Source organism: Canis aureus, chromosome 4 (genome assembly GCF_053574225.1).
Source record: "Canis aureus isolate CA01 chromosome 4, VMU_Caureus_v.1.0, whole genome shotgun sequence".
Classification (NCBI taxonomy): Eukaryota; Metazoa; Chordata; class Mammalia; order Carnivora; family Canidae; genus Canis; species Canis aureus.
The window spans coordinates 72,869,820-72,882,187 of record NC_135614.1 but is presented as its reverse complement, the minus strand read 5'-3'; the positions used below and the strand labels follow the sequence as shown (position 1 = coordinate 72,882,187).

Below are 12,368 nucleotides of genomic sequence, written 5' to 3'. Positions count from 1 at the left end.
GATTCAGACACGCTATGGATTCAGCCTTCTGGTGTATGGTCTCAACATAAAAGGGTGATCCAATATCAGCAGAAACTGATTCTGATACATCAGGCTGCATCAGAGTCATCTTGGGACAATTACTAGAAATATCAAATTCTGGGCCCCCCTCTCAGTCATTTGGATTCAGTAAGACCCTGAGGCAGGGCCCATGATTCTGCATTTGTGACAAGTGTCCCAAGTGACTCTGAAGCAAGAGGTCATGAACACTGCCCCATGAAGCACTTCTCATGACAACATAGAGTAGTCATGTTCCTTCTGATTCTGAGCTCAAGGAGATCTGGGAAATTTGGTGCTTTAGGGGCCCTCAAGACCCCAATAATGATATGGCTGAGTTGAGAGACTGGCTGTCAGATCTGGGGCAGCCCCAAGCAGTGTTAATGTCTTGGCTCCACTACAGCCTCTTAATTCTCTGTCTTCCCATAAAATGGAGCACTCCATATTTTGAGTTAAGAGGAAAGGTACTGTGTGATAATAGAGGTAATGTGGATTAATGGTGTTCTGTCTTTTTAAAGTAATTTATTATTTAATACACTGTAAAAATACTGAACTATAAAACTGTAGTTTTTAGAGCAGTTTTAGGTTAACAGCAAAACTGGGAGGAAAGTACAGAGGTTTCCCACATCTATCCCTTGCCTCCACACATGCACAGTCTCCTTCGTCATCAGCGTCTTCCCCCAGAGTGGTACATTTGTTATAATGGATGAGCCTACATTGATACATCATTATCGAAAAGTGTTCTATCTTAAAGTCGCATACATTTAACAACAGCTTACACTGCCTTTTGATGTTCACAATAACCTCACTAGAGTTTCGCAATAAATCATTTCATTCATGAAGATAGAGGCACAGAGATGTGTTCTAGAGCCGACAGTGACATCCATTATTCCACTGACTGGAGACCTGAACTGAAGTCTGGATCCTCAAGCTCCCATGGAACTCAACCCGAGACTAGAACATGATCCAATTGGCAGGGTGGGAGGGCTTCCGGGCAGGCTCTCCAGCCTTTCTGTATAAAATCCATGACTGGGTATAGGTGTTGCCATCATTACCTTAATCCAGAGGCCTAGCAAAAAGACACTGAAAATGAACATGAAAGACTTCTAAAACTTTTATGTGATCAGAGCCTGAAACTGGACCATCTATGTCTTAATAGTCTATTGTATTCTCTTAGTAGAGGTATCTTGGGCTTAGCATAGATTATAGTGGGAGTCAGGAGACCTGAGTTCTGCTTCAGACTTGACAAATAATTGCTGTGAGCTTGGGAAATTTACCAACTCTTGTGGTACCACAAATTTACCACAAGAGTTGGTAAATTTCCTATCTATAAGATGATAATCCTTGATTCTAAGCTCTCTTTTGGGTCTAATATCCTTCAGTCTAACTCCTACCAATCCGCTGGATGCTAAGTTTGTGTGGGCAAGTGCCTCACTCAGGAGCCAGCCTAAGGAGACGAAATCACTGCTACCTGGTGAATTTCCAAGGGTACAGAAAGCAGAAGGCTCAAGGCTCAGAGAAAACATGGAGGTGGGTTACATTTACCTTTTCTCATTGACTGGACATAAACAGATGCCTATTGCCTCCACCACTCATTTTTACCTTCAGCTTTTATTTTGCTCCCTGGGTAAGTTCAGGACCTCTTGCAGTCAGAGCGGGATGGCAAGGAGGAGGCTAGTAAGGAGACATCTATGCTTTCATACCTGAAAGTGAATAAGAAAAGTGGTGAACATCTTTAGATACAGGCAGGTGTGGGCTCCCTGGGGGCCACCTGACCTCGTGACCAGGCATGCAAATGTTGCTATGGACTAATGAATCATCGAGAGGCTGGGCCTTAGCAGGTACCTATTTCATCTCCAACTCCAAGTATATTGGCAGCACATTAACTAGAATCTGGGTTTTGAGTAAGTGAAGGACACAGACTATGCTTTAATGATACCCTCAGAGCCTCGGTAATAGGCCCCAGTAAATGCCTACTGAATGAATGATCACCCCTGAAGGATGGGATCATAGCAACTAGAGGTAAACAATTTGCTTCTTGGTACAGCTGTTCCTAGGACTAGACTATGGAATTCAAGGACCAAGATTTAGGCTTAATCTCAATCACTCTCTTTGTACTTCTCTTTATCTTGTGTTGATGCCTGCTTTCTCCATATTAAGGACCTCTTAAGGAGAGTGGGTTGAGGCCCATCTCTACCTTAAAAAATAAATTTATTATAAAAATTATTTTATTTTAGTAAAAAACATGTAACATAAAATTCAGCATCTTAACCATTTTTAAGTTAACAGTTCAGTTGAGTCAAGTATATTCAGATGTTTGGGAAAGGAAGACTATCTTTTAAAGAGCATTCCCAAGACCTGAAAAATATATACATTTCAGGAATGAAATATAGGAGAAATGGGTATAGACTACCTTTCTAATCTTTAAATTCAATTTTCTAAAAAACTATTAAAGAATTGGTGCCACATTTTTACCATTAAAAATCCTTCAATAGTTGAATTTAAAAGAAAGGCTTCAAATAGTGACCATGACTATTTCAGATGTCTTTGCTGCATCTTTCAATTTTGGGCTTTCTCTTGTATAAAATATTTAAATGTCATATTCTTATTTATTTCCTCTATGTTAAGCATAAGATACCTAGGAATAAACCTAACCAAAGAGGTAAAGGATCTATACCCTAAAAACTACAGAACACTTCTGAAAGAAATTGAGGAAGACACAAAGAGATGGAAAAATATTCCATGCTTATGGATTGGAAGAATTAATATTGTGAAAATGTCAATGCTACCCAGGGCAATTTACACACTTAATGCAATCCCTATCAAAATACCATGGACTTCTTCAGAGAGTTGGAACAAATCATCTTAAGATCTGTGTGGAATCAGAAAAGACCCCGAATAGCCAGGGAAATATTAAAAAAGAAAACCATAGCTGGGGGCATCACAATGCCAGATTTTCAGGTTGTACTACAAAGCTGTGGTCATCAAGACAGTGTGGTACTGGCACAAAAACAGACACATAGATCAATGGAACAGAACAGAGAACCCAGAAGTGGACCCTGAACTTTATGGTCAACTAATATTCGATAAAGGAGGAAAGACTATCCATTGGAAGAAAGACAGTCTCTTCAATAAATGGTGCTGGGAAAATTGGACATCCACATACAGAAGAATGAAACTAGACCATTCTCTTACACCATACACAAAGATAAACTCAAAATGGATGAAAGATCTAAATGTGAGACAAGATTCCATCAAAATCCTAGAGGAGAACACAGGCAACACCCTGTGTTGCCACAGTAACTTCTTGGCCACAGTAACTTCTTGCAAGATACACCCATGAAGGCAAGAGAAACAAAAGCAAAAATGAACTATTGGGACTTCATCAAGATAAGAAGCTTTTGCACAGCAAAGGATACAGTCAACAAAACTAAAAGACAACCTACAGAATGGGAGAAGATATTTGCAAATGACCTATCAGATAAAGGGCTAGTTTCCAAGATCTATAAAGAACTTATTAAACTCAACACCAAAGAAACAAACAATCCAATCATGAAATGGGCAAAAGACATGAACAGAAATCTCACAGAGGAAGACATAGACATGGCCAACACGCACATGAGAAAATGCTCTGCCATCAGGGAAATACAAATCAAAACCACAATGAGATACCACCTCACACCAGTGAGAATGGAGAAAATTAACAAGACAGGAAACAACAAATGTTAGAGAGGATGTGGAGAAAGGGGAACCCTCTTGCACTGTTGGTTGGAATGTGAACTGGTGCAGCCACTCTGGAAAACTGTGTGGAGGTTCCTCAAAGAGTTAAAAATAGAGCTACCCTACAACCCAGTAATTGCACTGTTGGGGATTTACCCCAAAGATACAGATGCAGTGAAACGCCGGGACACCTGCACCCCAATGTTTCTAGCAGCAATGGCCACAATAGCCAAACTGTAGAAGGAGCCTTGGTGTCCATCGAAAGATGAATGGATAAAGAAGATGTGGTCTATGTATACAATGGAATATTACTCAGCCATTAGAAATGACGAATACCCACCATTTGCTTCGACGTGGATGGAACTGGAGGGTATTATGCTGAGTGAAATAAGTCAATTGGAGAAGGACAAACATTATATGGTCTCATTCATTTGGGGAATATAAAAAATAGTGAAAGGGAATAAAGGGGAAAGGAGAAAAAAATGAGTGAGAAATACCAGAGAGGGAGACAGCACATGAGAGACTCCTAACTCTGGGAAACGAACAAGAGGTGGTGGAAAGGGAGGTGGGTGGGGGGTGGGGGTGACTGGGTGATGGGCACTGAGGGGGGCATTTGATGGGATGAGCACTGGGTGTTATGCTATATGTTGGCAAATTGAACTCCAATAAAAAAAATATATATATATATATATTTCCTCTATGTTTAGGTGAGCATCTTCCAAATTAAATAAAGCTGGGTTGCGATACCACATTATCATCATTAGGTGTCACTGCTTGACATAGTAAAAGGACTGGGGGCACCTGGGTGGCTCAGTCAGTCACTTAAGAGAATGACTCTGTTTTGGCTTGGGTCATGAGATGGATCCCCAAATCGGGCTCTGCGTTCAGTGGGGAGTCTGCTTGAGATCTTTCTCTCCCTCTCTTCTGCCCATCCCCCAACTCACATGCATGTGTGTGAACTCTCTCTCTCTCTAAAAAAATAAAATAAAATCTTTAAAAAATATAGTAAAGGGATTGAAAATAGCTTCTTCTTCTTAGAAGAAGAAGAACTTCTTAGAAGTTCTAAGTTCTCAGAAGAACTTCTTTCCCTTTCTGGGACTCTGGGTGCCCAACTCCATGGCAGCCCCTGTAGACACAGAGAGAGTCTTAAGAAGGCTCAATGCCCAGCACTGAGCCTGACCTGGAGCATGATGCAGAGCCTCACATAGGGTTCAGTCTCATGACCTCGAGATCAGGACCCTGAGATGAGGACTTGAGCCAAAATCAAGAGCCCAACCTTAACTGACTAAGCCACCTTGTAGGTGGTAGTTTAAAAGAGGGGAATGTCTGTGGCACTGTTTGAGGACCAGTTTGGTCAGTTGTGATAAAGCCTGTAAGGCATGAGGTGGCCTGAATCAGGGCCGGGGCTTCAAGGGTAGAGAGATGTTGTGGCTTTTGGAGCAACTTGGTAGGTTCGTGTTTCTGTGGAGACTATGGGTGCAAGGGGCCCTGTTACCCTGGATCACTGTCAATCACAGGTCACAAAATGGTTACTAGCCCACCTGTTTGGTTTGGCTCACATGGCTTCATTTTTTTTAATGTGGATTACTTGCCATAATGAAATACAGATTTTTAGCTTCTCGTGAGAAATCAGAAGGTCTAGCAGCAATTAGCAAGAGCCAGGTCATATCTGCCCCTTTAGGGCATCAACCTCTCAGCCAGCTTGTTCCCTCAGTTAGGTTCTTGCCCGTTCCCTTTGGGCAGGGCCAGTATTTAGTGGGTGTGTACCGGTCCACCTGAACCAGTTGCTAAATTGTGAAATCTTCCTGTTCTATTAGTAAATAGCTTTTCTTAGCTCCCTTAGCACCCTTCTTGCTTGGGGGCACGTTCTCCAATAGCACACCCCAACCTCACTTCCCAACTACCTGCCATAAAGAGGTCCCATCTGGTAGCTGCCTCCCTGCTCCAGTGCTAAATCTTGCATCCATTTGCTGGTTAGTCCTTGCCCTGCACAGATGTGGCCCCTCAGTATTTTGAACAATACCCCTGTCCTTAGGCCATGAAGTCGGTGGTCTCAGGGCTAAACCATGCAATCTTGCCTACTAAAACGGGGAATGTGTTCAATTACAAATTTCATTGGAATTTGGGTTGATTTTTTTAAACTCTTAATGATAAAAACTTTTATTTTCAGGAATGTTGACATTTCCATATCATAATGCTGAATATGATCAATATGGAGAGGATTAGGTAAACTTTTATAACCTAAGGGAGACAGGAAATTATTTTTTATTTTTGCAGCTCCAACACATTAAAATATTGAGATTTCTACCCCCATCTATTGAATGCCATTCCAGAGACATGTTCTTTGTAGTCAGTGTCAGGTGGCAATATGGTTAAGATACTAGTTGATAATAATAATACATCCATTTGTACTTTCTAAAACCAGTCTGTTTGCCTTTCCTTCATAAACAACCCCACTGTGTGAGACCTGCAGGCCAACCTTAGAGGAACCTGCTGTTTCTCCTCTAAGAAATTGGTCTGTGTCTAAAGAAACACTTGTTCTGTTTTAATTAGAAACTGGTGGGGCTCTGAGCAGGCTGGCTGGCTGTGTCGTGCCACGCTGTAAACCGGAGGGCTGAGCCCGGGCCAGAGAGTCTGAGCATATCTTCAGGGTGAGATATTTGGTTACACAAGGGAGGGGAGCTGATTGCCAGTCCTCCCATCTGGAGAAAAATTTCTGGGTGGCAGGAGCTAAGGATAGGGTGATAGAAAGTGATACACTAAGGAGAGTGGGGTGAGGTGAGGAGAAGAGGCCTCCCTGGCCGGGTCTGTGTCAGCTGCAAGGCGGCCAGCTTTGCCTCTCCCCTGTGTCTATCTGAACTGGAACTCCATGGGACCAAATCATTGTGGGGTTCAGTGGGCCACTGGTCAGCAACTCTCCCTCCTCTTCATCACCTACATAAACCCATTTCTCACGGCTCCAGCAAATGAGCCAACTTCCTAGCACCTCCGTCAGATGGTGAAATTGAGGAAAAAGGCAGGCTCTTGAATACTTCTTCCTCTGGAGCTCAGGCAGTAAGTAGCTCCCTCTGCCTTTCTTCCCCAGAGATGGAATTTACTGCTTTTACAGCTCTCAGGACACCGCATCTGAACCGGGGCTTCCAGGCCTGCCGCCCCACCAGAACATGAACTAATTACATGATGCCAGTGACCACACCATCCATTTGCTTGTGGAGCCAGCATCTGGCAGCGTATCTGGCACAGATCAGTTCAGTAAGAGTAATTCATGTTTGTCATCTGAAGGAAGGCAAAATCCAAGTGAGGCAGGAAACAGTGCCGGCATTATTGCATGCATTTTCTGAAACTATGCTGCTTTCAAGGATTGAAAGCATAGCAAGATCTTGAAGTGCTTGGGGAATCATGAATGAGTCATACAGGGAGAGCAGAGTGGAGCCGACATGACCAGTAAAATTTTAGCCATTGAATGGGAAATGTGTTGTTACTCTATGTTAAATAATAGCTCAGATATATCTGTGACACTCAAATGTCAGTCTCAGTCTTTCTGAATAAATCAGAGTGTACTATTTGTATAATTTATATTCATTTTAATTCTACATTAAATGTTACATGTACTCTCTTGCCACTCTATTGGAATTAATAGAGACCATTTGTCGAGTGTTCGCCGTGAGCCAGGCCCTGTGGGAGACACTTTCCAGGTATTAACTGCCACAGCTGAGCTGTGGGGTGGAGAAGGTCCTCATTGTGCACAAGGAACCCGAGGCTCAGATTGGTTATGAGACAGCATGACTCTGAGCTTGAAGAGACTCAATTTCCAAACTCTGCCTCTTATGATTTGGGAACTTTAAGGGAGCTATTTAACTATAGTCTTTAAAACCAGAATATTTGGAAAGAAATCAATGTTTGCCTTGGCCAGACCATGCTGGGTCATTGCAGTTGGAGGAGCAGTGGTACGTGAACATTGCATTGCGTGTAGGATACACACATATTTATGTGAACTTTGTGACATCTTTGTTCTCTTTCTTTGGGATACGAGGCGAAACGGGTTTAAGGTCAGACAGACTTTGAATCCGGGGTGTGGAAGAGCCTGTTCACTCACCAGCTGGACAGACCTTTCTCTTGGACATGAAAGATTTATGACCTGTTCAGCCAAAAGCCCCACCGCAAAAACCTCATAGAGCCTGTTACACATTATCTTCCAAATATCAACTCAGATTAAAAAGACCGTCTGACCCACTGACAGTTATCCACTGACTTCCGTGCAGTGTGTTATTGTACAGCGCTTCCTCAGGAGCTATAATTAGGTGATTGTGTAAGGAGTCTGCGGTGCACGTTTTTGTAGCGACTCTATTTGGCCCATGATGTCACTTGCTCACTCCGGTCCCTTCTCATCATATGGCCTTTGCTGTGGTGTGCTTGGCATTCAATACACATGAAATCAGACCTGCATTGAGTTTTCTGTGAAGTATTGATAGCACTTAGGATGAGTCACTTGGGACAAGAGCCTTTATATACCTGAAATAATTACGGTGTAAGAACTGAGAGTTCTGAGAATCAAAATTTTCAGCTCTTCAATCTGGGCAAGTCTCTCAGCTTCTGAGAGACCTTCTTTCTCTGGAAATTGGGGATCATGGTCCCAACAACCCCACTGGATTCGAATGTATAGTATATATGAGTTACTTCCCTCTTTCTCCCCCACCACCCACAATCAATGACCCCATCCTGAGCATCTCACCTCCTAAGTATCTCTCAACTACTTCCACATTTCTCTATCTCCATGGCCACCAGACTGGTCCCAGTCACCGTCTGCTCTTACCTTTCACCACAACCCAGGCCTCTTGACTCGTTTGGGTGCACCACTCCTACACCCCTCTAGTAGACTTGTTGCTTCCTCAGTGATCTTTCTGGATAATCTCTCTGAACATACCCTCTAGCTTAAAACCTTCTAGTGGCATCATTGTGCTCTTGGGATAAAGCCCAGATTCTTCATCTTAACCTATAAGATCCTGCATGATCTGTTCCTGTCCATATCTGGAACCTCATGTCATGCCATTCTCCCTGTCACTAGCAGCATTGTAGCCAAATCAACTTATTTTCAGTGATCCAAATAGATCAAGAACTTTCCTCTTTAAAAGATCTTGGCACTGTACATTCATTCTGCCTAGAATATCCTCTAATGTCTTCTTAACCCCTTCCCATGCCCTGCTAAATCCAGATCCTCCTTCAAGAAATAGTTAGAAATGCCCCTTCCTTGGGAAATCCTTCTGAGACCCTCTGATCCATTACATAATCTCCTGATCAACAGTCTTACTCTATGTCATAGCATATGTCACAACTCTAATTAAGTAGTTACCTGGGAAAATATTTGTTTAAAGTCTGTCTCCTGTTCTGGACTGTTTTTCCATCCATCTTATTCCAACCATACTGTGTGGCACATAATATCCTGTGATAAGCCTTATGGAGGAGATAGAGATGTTATTATTCCTCTCTGAATTTAATTCTGCCATTTTTGTTGTTTGTTTGTTTGTTTGATTTTTGTAGTGAACATCTGTGGGGACACCTTTGCTGTTTAATATCCAGCCTCTTCTTGGTTGAGAAGACAGATGGCTCTATGTGAGGGAACCTCATCTCTGGTTGGAAAGCATGGTAGGAATCAGGAAGAGTCATTAATCTGCTGAAGGTCAGAGCTAGAAAAAAGCTTAGGGTTCAATGAACCCCATGGCCATATTTTACAGAGGGGGAAACTGAGGCCAAGAGAAACTGAATGTTATGTCCAAGAGCAGATCTAAAGAATGGATTCATAGACCCCAACATGTTCTTTTATCAGGTGGAAATACATCAATATAAAAATATGTATTTATACATGATTTATAGAACATTTTGTATTTTTCACTTCAATCACTTCATTGATTCTCATAGCAGCCTTGCGATGAAGGGAGGGCAGGCATTGTTTATCCTCACTTGATAGAGGAAGAAACGAGCACAGAGAGTATGGGTGATTTACACCTACTCAAGGTCAACCCAACTTACAAAGTGCAAATGTATGAGTCCTTGAACTTCTGGTTCTTGGATAGATGTTTTTCCAACTGTACTACTCTGTACCTCTTACAAATAAATATTTGGGCAACTCTATTTCTGGTAAGAAATACACTGGCCAGAAATACATTTACTCACAGCTGTGAGCAAAGAAAAGTTCTGCTTCGTTCTCTCCTTTGCTCAGTTGGTGGTTGTGACATCTGTAACTCACCTCTCCATCTGTCAGGTGAGCCTCCTACTGGCCCGGGGTGAGACAGGAAGAGTGTGCTCCTGTTGTGGAGTCAGCCTCAGCTGGGCTTCAGCCCTGGCTCTGCTACTCAACCCTAACTAGGAACCTCTCTGAGCTTTGGGTGTTAGGCTGTAAAAAGCAGTTATTCGTTGCCTCTTCCTTTGTTCAGGATTGAATGAGGTAATACCTTTAGGGTACAGAGAAAATAGAAGGCACTCCATTAAAACTATTTGTCCTAACAGCAAAGGTATACTAGAGCTATAAAGTTGAGAAGAACACTGTCAGAAAGGGCCAATCTTTAGGCAGAAGTATAAGGAGTTTTCCGAAGGGCAAAATGAGCCCTGGGGGGTATGGTTAAAAGGGGAGCAGTTTTGCAGGCTGATGCGGATTATATTTTGGTGGCAGTCTTGTAGACTGCCCCATGGTTTCATTTGAACCCCACGTGCTATGCCCATTGTGGGTGTGCCTGCTTGCTCATAGCTGGGGAGTGGTGGTTGAGATGGGGGGAAATACAAGGGCCAGCAGGAGCTCAGCAACTCCCCTCTCCCCAACAGCATCAACACATTTCTCCCCAAACTATGTTTCCCATCTCTGCATTTGGATGGGGAAAGTTAAATAAATGGAGAAAATGTTTATAAGTTAGTCGGATTGCCAGTCTGAACATGGCTTCATTCTTAGAGCCTTTTGGGAGCTTTGTTTTTCTAAACTGTGACTTCACAAAATGTATCCAGAAATGGTGCTTTAAGGAAGTTAACTGAGCCATGGACACTGTTATTTCATGAGTACGCTTTCTTCCAGTCTGGAAGTTGACGTCTAGAAACACCATCCCTAGAAGTTAAACTAGAAAATATAAATTGAGAATGGGTTTTCACTATTAACATTTAAATTAAAATTTCATGGCAGACTAAGGAGCAAGGAGGAGTGGTTGTAGAAAGAGGTGACAGGTGATCAAAGTAGTGAGACCAAGTCAAAAAAAGAAAAGAAAAAGAAAAAGAAAAGAAAAAGAAGAAGAGTAGAGCCCAGGTCATTCTGGGGAGGGCCATCTGCTTGACAGCCTCTTCTCAGGCAGGCAGAAGTCAGGCCCCTTGACCAGGTCCAAGGGCTGTGTCTTAGCCACAGGCTGTGTCACTGCATTTTGTCTACAGATCAAGGGCAAGTCCAGGGGGACTCACACTCCCCAAGCTCCCAAGACTGAGATGAAAGCAGAAGCTGGGATAGTCAATTTTGCAGCGCGAAATCACCATGGCAAGGTTCAGAATCCCACACTGGCATAGCCAGCTCATTCCATCCTTGAGGCAGGCAGATGCTGAGAACCAAGTGGAGTCAGAGGAATCGAATGTCCAACTGGGGAGGGAGAGACAGTTCTCTCAGGAAGAGAATCTGAGTCAGGCCTGCCACCAAGTTCCAAGGCCAAGGCTCCCATTCCTTGCAAGGACACTGCCCGTGCTTGCACCCCTGTGAACTCTGCTCGGCTCCCACTGCCACCAAACTCCATTTTGAGGGGCACATCCTTTCTTTTGAGGAAAGGACAAAGCTTTCTCTCCTCCACAAAAGTTTGTAGTCATATAGTCTCCAGGGATTGAAAACGATGAATTCAAGTGAACGAATGGCAAAGAAATTGAGGCACACATGTATTTCTTGAAATATGTATGTGTAAAGGAGCAGAAGCAAGTGATGATGTGAGTACATGTGTGGGGAGGGGAGTAGAAAGGAAGGTGGTCTCTGGGCTGGAAAACTGAATTCTGACTAGCTTAGGTTAGATTGTTGGTGAGAACAAGGCACTAAACAGTAAGTTTCTAAGTGGACTGGGGAAGGCACAGTGGTAGTGGTAAGCCCAATTGCAGGGGGACTTTTCTCCAGGCTCCTCTTTTCCTGCTTCTGCCCATATCCCTGGGATCTCATGCACCCAGTGATGTCAGTGATGACATGGGTGCTTATAGCCTTTAATTCTCTATCCCTTTCCCTTCTCTCCTGAGCTTGGGACTCAGCCATCCACTGTTCACCCACATGTCCCCCAGTAGCCTAAATACGCCACAGCCAGCATGGAGAAGGCATCACCACTCATCGGCGCCTACTGTGCCCACCAGTAGCAGCCCCTCCACTGGTCCCATCATCCAAACATAAACCTGGAAATGTGTCATAATCCCGCCTTCCCCCTCTGCCCTGAAATCCAATCTGTTACTCTAGCCAGCAGATTATTTTTTTCTTCCCATTCATCATGCTTGTCTTCTGTCCTTTCCATCCCATGCGTTATTGCCTTGGTTCATTCCTTCCTCCATATCTTTCTCCTGGGCCTATTGCAACCGCTGCCTAACTACCGTCCCTGCTTCTAACAGATCTAATCCAAGCC

The 12,368-nt window shown here is 43.3% G+C and overlaps 1 long non-coding RNA gene across 2 annotated transcripts in view; it reads right to left on the bottom strand.

The window, feature by feature from the left end:
- Positions 1-12,368, bottom strand: part of LOC144312976 (uncharacterized) — a 64,836-nt gene that overhangs the window by 39,850 nt on the left and 12,618 nt on the right. Inside the window, exons 4-5 of one of the 2 annotated variants that reach the window (XR_013378617.1) lie at positions 1,639-1,739; positions 581-1,105 (exon numbers count right to left, since the gene is read on the bottom strand). This is a non-coding gene — a long non-coding RNA (uncharacterized LOC144312976). Of the gene's footprint in view, positions 1-580; positions 1,106-1,638; positions 1,740-12,368 lie in introns of those variants that run through there. The other variant, XR_013378618.1, reaches the window with a different exon arrangement.